At 47.5% G+C, this 14,968-nt stretch overlaps 1 protein-coding gene across 2 annotated transcripts in view; it reads left to right on the forward strand.

Moving 5' to 3' along the window:
- The first annotated feature begins 521 nt into the window (after nt 1-521).
- CAMTA1 (calmodulin binding transcription activator 1) overlaps nt 522-14,968 on the forward strand; it is a 248,156-nt gene continuing 233,709 nt past the window's right edge. Inside the window, exon 1 of one of the 2 annotated variants that reach the window (XM_070759048.1) lies at nt 522-589. The gene's annotated coding sequence lies outside the window, so the exon portion shown is untranslated. The remainder of the gene's footprint in view (nt 590-14,968) is intronic. The other variant, XM_070759046.1, reaches the window with a different exon arrangement.

The raw sequence follows: 14,968 nt of genomic DNA on the forward strand, positions 1-14,968 counted from the left end.
ATAAATAGATAAATGGATGGATAGATAGATGGATAGATGGTTGGATGGATGTAGATAGGCGACATAGATAGATAGATAACGGGATGGATAGATATAAATAGATGAGATAAAATAACTGGATGGATGGATGGACAGATAAATAAATAAAAATAGATAAATAGATAAATAAATAGATAGATACAGATAGACGACATAGGTTAGATGGATGGATGGATAGATAACCTAGATGAATGGATGGATAGATAAATAGATAGATAGATGGATGGATGGATTGATAGATAGATAGAGAGGGGGGCAAGGAAGGAAAGAAGGAAGGAAGGAGGGAGGGAGGGAAAGAAGGAAGGGAGGGTGGAGGGAGGGAGAGAGGGATGGAAGGAAGAAAGGAAGGAAGATAGAAAATTAGATAGACAGACAGACAGACAGACAGACTCCAAGGTGCCTTCCCACCCTTGTTATTTTGCGCCCTAACAGATCTTCTGTGGTTCTAAGCCATGCGCCTTCTCTCCTTTCTTCTCTTCCAGGAAATCGCTGCCTACCTAATAACATTCGAAAAACATGAAGAATGGTTAACAACATCCCCTAAGACCAGGTAAGGACGCTGTTGCCTTTGAAGAGGGGGGGGGAGGGCGAGAGGGGGGGCCGGGAAGGATGGGTCTGGAGCCCACCCCACCTCAACCCAACCAGCCGTGCTCTAGAACTTCTGATGCCTTGGACCTAAAACAGGGATGTCCAACTCAATTTCATGGAGGACCACATCAGGGCTGTGGTTGATCTTGGGGAAGCCGAGTGGGTAGATGTATCCAACCAGGTGGGTGTGGCCAGCTTGATACAACCCCCCCCGCCAAATTGCTGGCGCATTTCCTCTTCACATTGGGTAGACCCGAACGGCCCCGCGAGGTTGGTTCCGACAACATTTGCGAGGTGTATCCGGCTTAACCCCCTGACTTGAAACGAGCATTCGATTGAGTGACGTCCAAGTGATTTTGACGTGGTTGGGTGGACAGAAGAGCAGAGGTGGGGTTCAGCCGCTTGGGGGCGAACTAAATAAATAAATAAACGAAGAGGCAATAGCCATCCCCATCTCTGGAACGTTGACAATTTATTTCAAACTACGAAACATTACTAAGCTTTTGTCAGTCCACACTGACATCATCAGAGTATTAAAATCCCCATTGAAGAAATGCATGCGTACATACAGGGGGTGGACAAAGAAATGGAAACACTTGACTTTTTGGCATCATAATGTTTGAACATGTTCAAATCAATCAAAACTTGACCTATTTTAATGCTTTATAAAAATTCTGTTATTTGATATGTTTTTTTTAAACTACCCTTTTTTTAAAACAGAAATTTAAGGAAATTGGTTATTACCTTCTAGAAAGGGCAGACATCTCAGACTTTCAAAGAGGCCAAATTGTTGGTGCTCAAATGGCAGGCGCTAGTGTAACAGAAAGTGCCCGAATGTTTGGCGTTTCAAGAGGTCATGTCTCAAAAGTAATGACGGCTTTTGAAAGAGAAGGGAAAACGTCCTCAGCCAAGCACAGGTCTGGCCCGAAAGTCGAAGTTGTCTGAGAGAGACCGTCGGACTCTAAAGCGAATTGTTAGAGCGGATCGCAAGACCGCAGCTCCTAAAATCACTGCAGAGCTCAATAGACACGTACAGGACCCAGTTTCCACAAAAACTGTTCGAAGGGAGCTTCACAAATCTGGGTTCCACGGAAGAGCTGCAAGGTGTTTCCATTTTTGTGTCCACCCCCCTGTACATACATACATACAGTGATACCTCGTCTTACAAACGCCTCATCATACAAACTTTTCGAGATACAATCCTGGGGTTTAAGATTTTTTGCCTCTTCTTACAAACTATTTTCACCTTACAAACCCACTGCCGCCGCTGGGATGCCCCGCCTCTGGACTTTCGTTGCCAGCGAAGCACCCCTTTTTGCGCTGCTGGGATTCCCCTGAGGCTCCCCTCCATGGGAAACCCCACCTCCGGACTTCCGTGTTTTTGTGATGCTGCAGGGGAATCTCAGCAGGGGAATCCCAACAACGCAAAAACAGGCGCTTCGCTGGCAACGGAAGTCCGGACGTGGGGTTTCCCAGCGAGGGGAGCCTCAGGGAAATCGCAGCATTGCAAAAACACAAAGGTCCAGAGGTGGGGTGTCGAGGACTTCGGTGTTTTTGCGATGCTGCAATTTCACTGATGCTCCCTTCGCTGAGAAACCCCACCTCCGGACTTCCGTTGCCAGCGAAGGGCTCGTTTTTGCGATGCTAGGATTCCTCTGCTGGGATTCCCCTGCAGCATCTCAAAAACACAGAAGTCCGGAGGTGGGGTTTCCCATGGAGGGGACCCTCAGGGTAATCCCAGCAGTGCAAAAACGGGCGCTTCGGCTGGCAAAAGGGGTGAATTTTGGGCTTGCACGCATTAATCGCTTTTCCATTGATTCCTGTGGAAAACATTGTTTCGTCTTACAAACTTTTCACCTTAAGAACCTCGTCCCAGAACCAATTAAGTTTGTAAGACAAGGTATCACTGTACATACATGCATATATACATAGCCGGTCGCTAGCCCTGATGAATGAATCCTGCTGCTTTAAACCAGATGGTGAATTCCGCTGCAAATTTTGTCTCTCCGCCTGCAATTTTATTGGCTTTGTGGTTTCTGCCCGTTCGCTGCAAATTTGATCTTCTTCGGGAATTTCAAAGTGGGTTGCATTTGCATTTTGTTTTATTTATTTTTATTCCTCGGTAAAAACGAGAAAGGGAGAGAGGGAGAGTGTTCAGTTGTGTGATTAGGCAAACTTGTGGCAACTCCCAATTTAATGCAAGGGAGGCAAAGGAACGCTACACAATCCTGCCGGCAGACGATACGGTTCTGTTTACAAGCGGTCCTTGACTTACCACGATTCATTTAGTGACTGTTCAAAGTTACAATGACCTTGAAAAGAAAAAGGACCATTTTTTCAGACTTGGCCATATTTATGACAGTCGCCGTGTCATGCGATCCCTTAAATGGAATAGGCCTATTGGGTTAAAGGATGGCTTTGATTGACGGGGGATGTTATCCAAAGACGGCAAACACACAAACCTCCATTCCTGGTTTGCATTGCGCCGCAGGGTGGCATCTGCTGTCAACACGGCCATATTTGTTCCCCCACTTTTTTGGGTGAAAACACACGGATACGTTAATTGAAACATTATTAAAGCTAATTAAAAACTAAATGCCACATCAAGATAAATTAGCAGGCTATCCTTTTTGATGGGTGCCCTTTCATGTGATTCTGTTCGTCATAATTTCCTTTGCTTTCCTCTTTCCTGTCTCCTCCCTCCCTCCCTCCCCATCCCCCTTTCTTTTCCTTTCCTTTCCTCCTTCCTGTCTCCTTCCTTCCTCCTTTCCTCCCTCCCTCCCTCCCTCCCCATCCCTTCATTTCCTTTCCCCTCTCCTCCCTCCCCCATCCCCTCCTTTCTTTTCCTTTCTTTCCTTTCCTCCTTCCTGTCTCCTTCCTTCCTCCTTTCCTCCCTCCCTCCCCATCCCCTCCTTTGTTTTCCTCCTTCCTGTCTCCTTCCTTCCTCCTTTCCTTCCTCCCTCCCCATCCCTTCATTTCCTTTCCCCACTCCTCCCTCCCCCCATCCCCTCCTTTCTTTTCCTTTCCTTTCCTTTCCTCCTTCCTGTCTCCTTCCTTCCTCCTTTCCTCCCTCCCTCCCCATCCCCTCCTTTGTTTTCCTTTCTTTTCCTTTCCTTCTTCCTGTCTCCTTCCCTTCCTCCCTCCCCATCTCTTCATTTCCTTTCCCCACTCCTCCCTCCCCCCATCCCCTCCTTTCTTTTCCTTTCCTTTCCTTTCCTCCTTCCTGTCTCCTTCCTTCCTCCTTTCCTCCCTCCCTCCCCATCCCCTCCTTTGTTTTCCTCCTTCCTGTCTCCTTCCTTCCTCCTTTCCTTCCTCCCTCCCCATCCCTTCATTTCCTTTCCCCACTCCTCCCTCCCCCCATCCCCTCCTTTCTTTTCCTTTCCTTTCCTTTCCTCCTTCCTGTCTCCTTCCTTCCTCCTTTCCTCCCTCCCTCCCCATCCCCTCCTTTGTTTTCCTTTCTTTTCCTTTCCTTCTTCCTGTCTCCTTCCCTTCCTCCCTCCCCATCTCTTCATTTCCTTTCCCCACTCCTCCCTCCCCCCATCCCCTCCTTTGTTTTCCTTTCTTTTCCTTTCCTCCTTCCTGTCTCCTTCCTTCCTCCTTTCCTCCCTCCCTCCCCATCCCCTCCTTTGTTTTCCTTTCTTTTCCTTTCCTTCTTCCTGTCTCCTTCCCTTCCTCCCTCCCCATCTCTTCATTTCCTTTCCCCACTCCTCCCTCCCCCCATCCCCTCCTTTGTTTTCCTTTCTTTTCCTTTCCTCCTTCCTGTCTCCTTCCCTTCCTCCCTCCCCATCTCTTCATTTCCTTTCCCCACTCCTCCCTCCCCCCATCCCCTCCTTTGTTTTCCTTTCTTTTCCTTTCCTCCTTCCTGTCTCCTTCCTTCCTCCTTTCCTTCCTCCTCCCCATCCCTTCATTTCCTTTCCCCACTCCTCCCTCCCTCCCCATCCCCTCCTTTGTTTTCCTCCTTCCTGTCTCCTTCCTTCCTCCTTTCCTTCCTCCCTCCCCATCCCTTCATTTCCTTTCCCCACTCCTCCCTCCCCCCATCCCCTCCTTTGTTTTCCTTTCTTTTCCTTTCCTCCTTCCTGTCTCCTTCCTTCCTCCTTTCCTTCCTCCCTCCCCATCTCTTCATTTCCTTTCCCCACTCCTCCCTCCCCCCATCCCCTCCTTTGTTTTCCTTTCTTTTCCTTTCCTTCTTCCTGTCTCCTTCCCTTCCTCCCTCCCCATCCCTTCATTTCCTTTCCCCACTCCTCCCTCCCTCCCCATCCCCTCCTTTGTTTTCCTTTGTTTTCCTTTCCTTCTTCCTGTCTCCTTCCCTTCCTCCCTCCCCATCCCTTCATTTCCTTTCCCCACTCCTCCCTCCCTCCCCATCCCCTCCTTTGTTTTCCTCCTTCCTGTCTCCTTCCTTCCTCCTTTCCTTCCTCCCTCCCCATCCCTTCATTTCCTTTCCCCACTCCTCCCTCCCTCCCCATCCCCTCCTTTGTTTTCCTTTCTTTTCCTTTCCTCCTTCCTGTCTCCTTCCCTTCCTCCCTCCCCTCCCCATCCCTTCATTTCCTTTCCCCACTCCTCCCTCCCTCCCCATCCCCTCCTTTGTTTTCCTCCTTCCTGTCTCCTTCCTTCCTCCTTTCCTTCCTCCCTCCCCATCCCTTCATTTCCTTTCCCCACTCCTCCCTCCCTCCCCATCCCCTCCTTTGTTTTCCTTTCTTTTCCTTTCCTCCTTCCTGTCTCCTTCCCTTCCTCCCTCCCCATCTCTTCATTTCCTTTCCCCACTCCTCCCTCCCCCCATCCCCTCCTTTGTTTTCCTTTCTTTTCCTTTCCTCCTTCCTGTCTCCTTCCCTTCCTCCCTCCCCATCTCTTCATTTCCTTTCCCCACTCCTCCCTCCCCCCATCCCCTCCTTTGTTTTCCTTTCTTTCCTTTCCTCCTTCCTGTCTCCTTCCTTCCTCCCTCCCCATCCCCTCCTTTGTTTTCCTTTCTTTTCCTTTCCTCCTTCCTGTCTCCTTCCCTTCCTCCCTCCCCATCTCTTCATTTCCTTTCCCCACTCCTCCCTCCCCCATCCCCTCCTTTGTTTTCCTTTCTTTTCCTTTCCTCCTTCCTGTCTCCTTCCCTTCCTCCCTCCCCATCTCTTCATTTCCTTTCCCCACTCCTCCCTCCCCCCATCCCCTCCTTTGTTTTCCTTTCTTTTCCTTTCCTCCTTCCTGTCTCCTTCCTTCCTCCTTTCCTCCCTCCCTCCCCATCCCCTCCTTTGTTTTCCTCCTTCCTGTCTCCTTCCTTCCTCCTTTCCTTCCTCCCTCCCCATCCCTTCATTTCCTTTCCCCACTCCTCCCTCCCCCCATCCCCTCCTTTGTTTTCCTTTCTTTTCCTTTCCTCCTTCCTGTCTCCTTCCTTCCTCCTTTCCTTCCTTCCTCCCTCCCCATCTCTTCATTTCCTTTCCCCACTCCTCCCTCCCCCCATCCCCTCCTTTGTTTTCCTTTCTTTTCCTTTCCTTCTTCCTGTCTCCTTCCCTTCCTCCCTCCCCATCCCTTCATTTCCTTTCCCCACTCCTCCCTTCCTCCCCATCCCCTCCTTTGTTTTCCTCCTTCCTGTCTCCTTCCTTCCTCCTTTCCTTCCTCCCTCCCCATCCCTTCATTTCCTTTCCCCACTCCTCCCTCCCTCCCCATCCCCTCCTTTGTTTTCCTTTCTTTTCCTTTCCTCCTTCCTGTCTCCTTCCCTTCCTCCCTCCCCATCTCTTCATTTCCTTTCCCCACTCCTCCCTCCCCCCATCCCCTCCTTTGTTTTCCTTTCTTTTCCTTTCCTCCTTCCTGTCTCCTTCCCTTCCTCCCTCCCCATCTCTTCATTTCCTTTCCCCACTCCTCCCTCCCCCCATCCCCTCCTTTGTTTTCCTTTCTTTTCCTTTCCTCCTTCCTGTCTCCTTCCTTCCTCCTTTCCTCCCTCCCTCCCCATCCCCTCCTTTGTTTTCCTCCTTCCTGTCTCCTTCCTTCCTCCTTTCCTTCCTCCCTCCCCATCCCTTCATTTCCTTTCCCCACTCCTCCCTCCCCCCATCCCCTCCTTTCTTTTCCTTTCCTTTCCTTTCCTCCTTCCTGTCTCCTTTCTTCCTCCTTTCCTCCCTCCCTCCCCATCCCCTCCTTTGTTTTCCTTTCTTTTCCTTTCCTCCTTCCTGTCTCCTTCCTTCCTCCTTTCCTTCCTCCCTCCCCATCTCTTCATTTCCTTTCCCCACTCCTCCCTCCCCCCATCCCCTCCTTTGTTTTCCTTTCTTTTCCTTTCCTTCTTCCTGTCTCCTTCCCTTCCTCCCTCCCCATCCCTTCATTTCCTTTCCCCACTCCTCCCTCCCTCCCCATCCCCTCCTTTGTTTTCCTTTCTTTTCCTTTCCTTCTTCCTGTCTCCTTCCCTTCCTCCCTCCCCATCCCTTCATTTCCTTTCCCCACTCCTCCCTCCCTCCCCATCCCCTCCTTTGTTTTCCTTTCTTTTCCTTTCCTCCTTCCTGTCTCCTTCCTTCCTCCCTCCCCATCCCTTCATTTCCTTTCCCCCCTCCCCCCTCCCCCCATCCCCTCCTTTGTTTTCCTTTCTTTTCCTTTCCTCCTTCCTGTCTCCTTCCCTTCCTCCCTCCCCATCCCTTCATTTCCTTTCCCCACTCCTCCCTCCCTCCCCATCCCCTCCTTTGTTTTCCTTTCTTTTCCTTTCCTCCTTCCTGTCTCCTTCCTTCCTCCCTCCCCATCCCTTCATTTCCTTTCCCCCCTCCCCCCTCCCCCCATCCCCTCCTTTGTTTTCCTTTCTTTTCCTTTCCTCCTTCCTGTCTCCTTCCTTCCTCCTTTCCTTCCTCCCTCCCCATCCCTTCATTTCCTTTCCCCACTCCTCCCTCCCCCCATCCCCTCCTTTGTTTTCCTTTCTTTTCCTTTCCTCCTTCCTGTCTCCTTCCTTCCTCCTTTCCTTCCTCCCTCCCCATCTCTTCATTTCCTTTCCCCACTCCTCCCTCCCCCCATCCCCTCCTTTGTTTTCCTTTCTTTTCCTTTCCTTCTTCCTGTCTCCTTCCCTTCCTCCCTCCCCATCCCTTCATTTCCTTTCCCCACTCCTCCCTCCCTCCCCATCCCCTCCTTTGTTTTCCTTTGTTTTCCTTTCCTCCTTCCTGTCTCCTTCCTTCCTCCCTCCCCATCCCTTCATTTCCTTTCCCCCCTCCCCCCTCCCCCCATCCCCTCCTTTGTTTTCCTTTCTTTTCCTTTCCTCCTTCCTGTCTCCTTCCTTCCTCCTTTCCTTCCTCCCTCCCCATCCCTTCATTTCCTTTCCCCACTCCTCCCTCCCCCCATCCCCTCCTTTGTTTTCCTTTCTTTTCCTTTCCTTCTTCCTGTCTCCTTCCTTCCTCCTTTCCTTCCTCCCTCCCCATCCCTTCATTTCCTTTCCCCACTCCCCCCTCCCCCCATCCCCTCCTTTGTTTTCCTTTCTTTTCCTTTCCTCCTTCCTGTCTCCTTCCTTCCTCCTTTCCTTCCTCCCTCCCCATCCCTTCATTTCCTTTCCCCACTCCCCCCTCCCCCCATCCCCTCCTTTGTTTTCCTTTCTTTTCCTTTCCTCCTTCCTGTCTCCTTCCCTTCCTCCCTCCCCATCCCTTCATTTCCTTTCCCCACTCCTCCCTCCCTCCCCATCCCCTCCTTTGTTTTCCTTTCTTTTCCTTTCCTTCTTCCTGTCTCCTTCCTTCCTCCTTTCCTTCCTCCCTCCCCATCCCTTCATTTCCTTTCCCCACTCCTCCCTCCCTCCCCATCCCCTCCTTTGTTTTCCTTTCTTTTCCTTTCCTCCTTCCTGTCTCCTTCCCTTCCTCCCTCCCCATCTCTTCATTTCCTTTCCTCTTTCCTCTCTCCTCTCTCCTCCCTCCCTATCCCCTCCTTTCTTTTCCTTTCCCTTCCTTTCCTTTCCTCCTTCCTGTCTCCTTCCTCCCTCCCTCCCCATCCCCTCCTTTCTTTTCCTTTCCTCCTTCCTCCCTCCTTCCTTCCTTCCTCCCTCCCTCCCCTCCCCTCCCATCCATCCATCGGCTAGTTAATCCACCACCGAGTTGGCAATCCTTAGTGTGAATTCATAACAAATAAAATATGTGAAATGGCCACCAACTACAGTAACTTCACAGGAATTTGTGATACTTTTGTGATTTCTCAATAAAATTAGGGAAATTAATTAGGTGTTCTTGCCGAGAATGAAAAGCAGCAGGGAGGGTGGGGGGGAGGGGCTCGCTTATCCGATTGAAAGCTTATCTGTTTTATGAAGTCTTCTCTCGTTTAAGAAACCATCGTCCACTTTTATATTTTCTGCTGTGCTTACTGCACACTTTTGAAGAAGAAATAAATAAGGTTTTTCTACTTTAGAAGGATTTGAAAGCTTCCTTCCTGCCTTCCTTCCTTCCATCCGCCTATCTTGCCTTTCTTTCTCCTTCCTTCCTTCCTTCCTTCCTTCCTTCCTTCCTTCCTTCCTGCCTTCCTTCCTTCCTTCCTTCCTACCCCAGATCAATTAATCAGTGGAACTATTGTTTCCAGAAGTTGTGGGTGCTCCATTACTGTCCCCAAGTGGGGTTGGACTAGAGGACCTCCGAGGTCCCTCCCAACTCCGTTAATCTTTCATTCGTCACCATTTATCCCAAATTGTTTGATTCCAAACAGCATAATAATCCGAGTCATTAGGGCAAGGAGATTATGACGTAAGTGGTATTGTGTGCTTCCCCTGCAGGCACAATCACACAAGCACACACACACACACACACACACACACACACACCAGTTCACTGGAGGCTGCTCAATTTTATAAATGACACAGTGTCCCTTAAAAAATCCTTCTTCTCCTCCTCCTCTTTCTTCTTCCCTTTCTCCTCCTCCTCCTCTTTCTCTTCTTCTCCTCTTTATCTTCTTCTCCTTCTTCTTCTCTTCTTCCTCCTCCTTCTTCTCTTTCTTCTCCTTCTTCTCCTCCTTCTCCTCCTTCTCCTCCTCCTCCTCCTTCTTTTTCTCCTTCTCCTCCTCCTCCTTCTTCTTTTTCTTCTCCTCCTCCTTCTTCTTCTCTTTCTTCTTCTCCTCCTCCTCCTCCTTCTCCTTCTTCTTCTCTTTCTCCTCCTCCTCCTCCTCCTTCTCCTCCTCCTCCTCTTTATTCTTCTCTTTCTCCTCCTCCTCCTCCTTCTTTCTCCTCCTCCTTCTTCTTCTCTTTCTCCTCCTCCTCCTCCTTCTTCTTCTCTTTCTTCTTCTCCTTCTTCTTCTCTCTTCTTCTCCTCCTCCTCCTTCTCCTTCTTCTTCTCTTTCTCCTCCTCCTCCTCCTCCTTCTTTCTCCTCCTCCTTCTTCTTCTCTTTCTCCTCCTCCTCCTTCTTCTTCTCTTTCTTCTTCTCCTCCTCCTCCTTCTCCTTCTTCTTCTCCTCCTCCTCCTTCTCCTTCTTTCTCCTCCTCCTTCTTCTTCTTTCTCCTCCTCCTTCTTCTTCTCTTTCTTCTTCTCCTCCTTCTTCTTCTCTTTCTTCTTCTCCTCCTCCTCCTTCTCCTTCTTCTTCTCTTTCTCCTCCTCCTCCTCCTCCTTCTCCTTCTCCTTCTCTTTATTCTTCTCTTTCTCCTCCTCCTCCTCCTTCTTTCTCCTCCTCCTTCTTCTTCTCTTTCTTCTTCTCCTCCTTCTTCTTCTCTTTCTTCTTCTCCTCCTCCTCCTTCTCCTTCTTCTTCTCTTTCTCCTCCTCCTCCTCCTCCTCCTTCTCCTTCTCTTTATTCTTCTCTTTCTCCTCCTCCTCCTCCTTCTTTCTCCTCCTCCTTCTTCTTCTCTTTCTCCTCCTCCTCCTCCTTCTTCTTCTCTTTCTTCTTCTCCTCCTCCTTCTCCTAATTCTTTTTCTCCTTCTCCTTTTTCTTCTTCTTCCTCTCCTCCTCCCTTTCTTTTTCCCCATCCTCCTCCTCTTTTCCTCCTCCTCCACTTCCTCTCCTCCTATTATTACTGATGTCATTATTATTAGCATTATTATTTACTGCAACGTCAGGTGGGAGGGGGAGGCTTGGCGTGTCAGGATGCCTCTTGTTCACCTGGGGATTTGGCTTTTCTGACACATTGGAAGGACAGAGCTGGTCCTGCAGGTGTGCAAGGGGGGGGGAGAGAATCTGTGCATGAAAAAAAACCCCATTAATTTGGCATGATGTAATTAATAGCGGCGTTAATTGATGAATTATTCAGCGTTTGTGTCAAAACAGGGGCAGTAAATATTAATAATTTGCTCGACGGAGGGAAATTTCATTAGAACCCAAGATTAGTCAAACTTGGTCAGAAGCGGAGACTGGAAACGACGTCGGGGGCTGAATTAATGAACACGGATAAGGTCAGGATGCTACCTCATGCCTCTTTGCTACGGGAAGGGTGGAAAAAAAGAAAAGAAAAGAGGAAAAAATAATCCTGTTTTTTTGGGGGAAACAGCCAACTAGGGTTTTGAGAGAATTAAAGGACACAACAATCGTTGTGTGTGTGTTTCCCCCCCACTTCAATTCAAAGTGTTGGTTATGACCTATAAAGCCCTTCATGGCACCGGACCAGATTATCTCCGGGACCGCCTTCTGCCGCACAAATCCCAGCGACCAGTTAGGTCCCACAGAGTTGGCCTTCTCCGGGTCCCGTCGACTAAACAATGTCGTTTGGCGGGCTCCAGGGGAAGAGCCTTCTCTGTGGCGGCCCCGGCCCTCTGGAACCAACTCCCCCCCAGAGATTAGAATAGCCCCCACCCTCCTTGCCTTTCGTAAGCTCCTTAAAACCCACCTCTGCCGCCAGGCATAGGGGAACTGAGATATTCTTTCCCCCTAGGCTTCTACAATTTATGCATGGTATGTTTGTATATATGATTGGTTTTATAACAAGGGTTTTTAGCTGTTTTAGTATTGGATTGTCACATGTTGTTTTTACCACTGTTGTTAGCCGCCCCGAGTCCACGGAGAGGGGTGGCATACAAATCCAATAAATAAATAAATAAATGAATGAATGAATGAATGAATGAATGAATGAATAAATAAATTAAAATAAATCAAAATAAATCAAAATAAAATAAAATAAAATAAAATAAAATAAAATAATAAAATAAATAAAATAAAATAAAATAAAATAAAATAAAATAAAATAAAATAAAATAAAATAAAATAAAATAAAATAAAATAAAATAAAATAAAATAAAATAAAATAAAATAAAAAAAATAAAATAAAATAAAATAAAATAAAATAAAATAAAATAAAATAAAATAAAATAAAATAAAATAAAAATAAAAATAAAAATAAAAATAAAAATAAAAATAAAAATAAAAATAAAAATAAAAATAAAAATAAATACTTCTGATGCTTTTGAATCCTTGACCGTCCTCCTCAAGATTCCTCCGTTAATTTCACGCGCCCAAAGTTTAAAGAGCAGCTTCCTCATTCTGGCTGGACCGAATTTTGAGCCCTGGGAAGATGGATTGACGGAGGAAGGAATAGGTGGTCCCTGGCTGATAGCAGGAACTTGGGCGAGGGATTTTGGAGTCCCAGTGGACGATCCCTTAAATTGATCGTGGATCGTGGATCCGATGACAGTAACCATCGAGATCCAGCCATAAATGGTATGCACGGGTCTTGCTGTTTTATTTTTAATTGTTTTTAAACTGTTTTGTAGGTTTTTAGTATTATCAGAATGTTACAATTTTGGATGTGAGCCGCCCAGAGTCCCTAGGGAGTTGGGAATGAGCCAGGGTGGCGCGGCAGGTAGAGTGCTGTACTGGAGGCCACTGAAGCTGACTGTAGATCTGTAGGTCAGCGGTTCAAATCTCATCACCGGCTCAAGGTTGACTCAGCCTTCCATCCTTCCGAGGTGGGTAAAATGAGGACCCAGATTGTGGGGGCAATAGCCTAGCTCTGTTAAAAAGTGCTATTGCTAACATGTTGTAAGCCGCCCTGAGTCTAAGGAGAAGGGCGGCATAAAAATGGAATAAATGAATGAATGAATGAACGAAGGAAGGAAGGAAGGAAGGAATAAAAAAATAAAAAAATAAGGCCCTCTGGAATCAACTCCCCCCGGAGATTAGAATCGCCCCCACCCTCCTTGCCTTTTGTAAGCTACCCAAAACCCACCTATGTCACCAGATATGGGGTAACTGACTTGCCCCTAGGCTATGCTAAGGCTATGGTAGAATTGTGTATGGTCTGTCTGAGTTGTATGGTTTTTAATAATGGGTTTTTAATGTGTTTTTTAATATATTGGATTTGTGACATTTTTGTTGTAAGCCGCTCCGAGTCCTCGGAGAGGGCGGCATACAAATCTAATTAATCATAATCATAATCATAATCACAACAACAATAACAATAAAATTAATGTGAGTGAGTTAATGAATGAATTAATAAACAAACAAACAAACGAATGAACGAACGAACAAATAAAGACATAAACAAAACACAATAAATAAATAAATAAATAAAACAAATAAATAAATAGGAGCCAGCTGTGTGCAGCAGCTGCCAAAAAAGCCAACACAGTTCTAGGCTGCCTTAACAGAGGGATAGAATCAAAGTCACACAAAGGTTAATGCCACTTTATAAGGCCTTGGTAAGACCACACTTGGAATACGGCACTCAGTTTTGGTCGCCACGATCCAAAAAGGATGCTGAGACTCTAGAAAGAGTGCAGAGAAGAACAATTAAGGGGCTGGAGGCTAAAACATATGAAGAACAGTTGCAGGAACTGGCATGGCTAGTTTAATGAAGAGAAGGACTAGAGGAGACATAAGAGCAAGGATCATAGGGCTGGAAGGGACCTTGGAAGTCTTCTCGTCCAACCCCCTGCTCAAGCAGGAGATCCCATACTATTCAGGACAAATGGATGTCCTATTTATGATGGGGCCACCACAACTTCTGGAGAAAAGCTGTTCCATCCATCCATCCACCAGTCCATCCATTCATCTCTGTCCGTCTGTCCACCCGTCCCACCCTGGAGTCCTGAGTCTTAGGAAAAGGGCGGCATAGATCCATCCATCCATCCATCTACCCATCCATCCTTCCACCAATCCATCTATCCATCCATCTGTCATCTATTTATCCACCAGTTCATCCATCCATCTATTCATTCACCAGTCGGTCCGTCCATCCATCCATCCATCCATCCATTCATCTATTCATTCACTAGTCGGTCTATCCATCCATCCATCCATCCACCAGTCTTTCCTTCCTTCCTTCCTTCCTTCCTTCCTTCCTTCCTTCCTTCCTTCCTTCCACCCATCCATTCTTCCTGATAGGAAATGTCTCCTTCATTCCAAGTTGCTTCCGTCCTTGGTTTCTTTCCATCCGTTGCTTCTTCTCCTGCCTTCAGGTACTTTGGAGAACAGGTGTATAGCCCCTCCTCCCCTTTTTTGGCAGCTCCTCCAATATTTGGAAGAGACAAAGTCCCAAAAAACGCTTGCGATAAAGTCTGTCTTCTTTCTGAGCTTCCTTCCGGCTTTGACCTTAAGATGGGGCCAGACGATCCATTTCTCCACCTGAACGAACGACCATTGGGTCCCCTTGTCCTTTTCCCTGGTCTCTTGTTTCTGGGATTTATCCAAGTCGAGATACGGTGTCGCTTCCTACAAAACCTGATGGATTTTCTCCCCTATCGATATGTCAGCCAGCCCTCACGAATACAATTTAAAATTTTTTCTCTTTTTAGAAGACATAAAGTCAGACCGAGCTGGAATAATAGATATTGATTCTAAAGATTTTCTCCCTCGCTCCCGTCCTTCTCGCAGCCTTTCGAGAGAGTTGGAAAGCCAATAACGCCCCCCCTTTTTTTCCAAACACCCGTAAAGAGACGGAACACTGCTGTGATTTGAAACCGGTTCGCCATCTTTGACGATTTAATTCAAAATACGATTCCCATGAATTATGCAGCGAGGCAGCAGATGCAAATAATAATAATAATAATTTTCCTTTATTGGCTCACTTAAGAAAAGTCAGTTCGAGCCGCTTCCTTTGGGAAGGCGTTGAAATGTGTGGCCTCCGGTGGTGACTCTGGGTACTGCAGGCCATCCTTCGACTTAACAGCCATGTCGTTTAGTGACCGAAGTTACGATGGCTCTGGAAAAAGGAACTTGGGATCTTTTATTCGCACTGTTGGCAACTGACTCATGTTTATGACTGTCAAAGTGTGTGGGGGGGGCAGTCCCATGATCTGCTTTTGTGACCTTCTAACCAGCAGAGTCAATGGGGAAGGCAGATTCGCTTAACAACCGTGATCACGTTTTGGGATCTTGTGACTTGACTAAGATGGGACTAGAATTCACCGTTGCCTGGCGATTGGCCGAAACTCACCCAGCCAACTTTCATGGCTAGGGTTGGACTAAAACTCCCTGTCTCCTAATGATTGGCCCAAAGTCACCCAATCA

This window comes from Erythrolamprus reginae, chromosome 8 (genome assembly GCF_031021105.1).
Source record: "Erythrolamprus reginae isolate rEryReg1 chromosome 8, rEryReg1.hap1, whole genome shotgun sequence".
Lineage (NCBI taxonomy): Eukaryota > Metazoa > Chordata > Lepidosauria > Squamata > Dipsadidae > Erythrolamprus > Erythrolamprus reginae.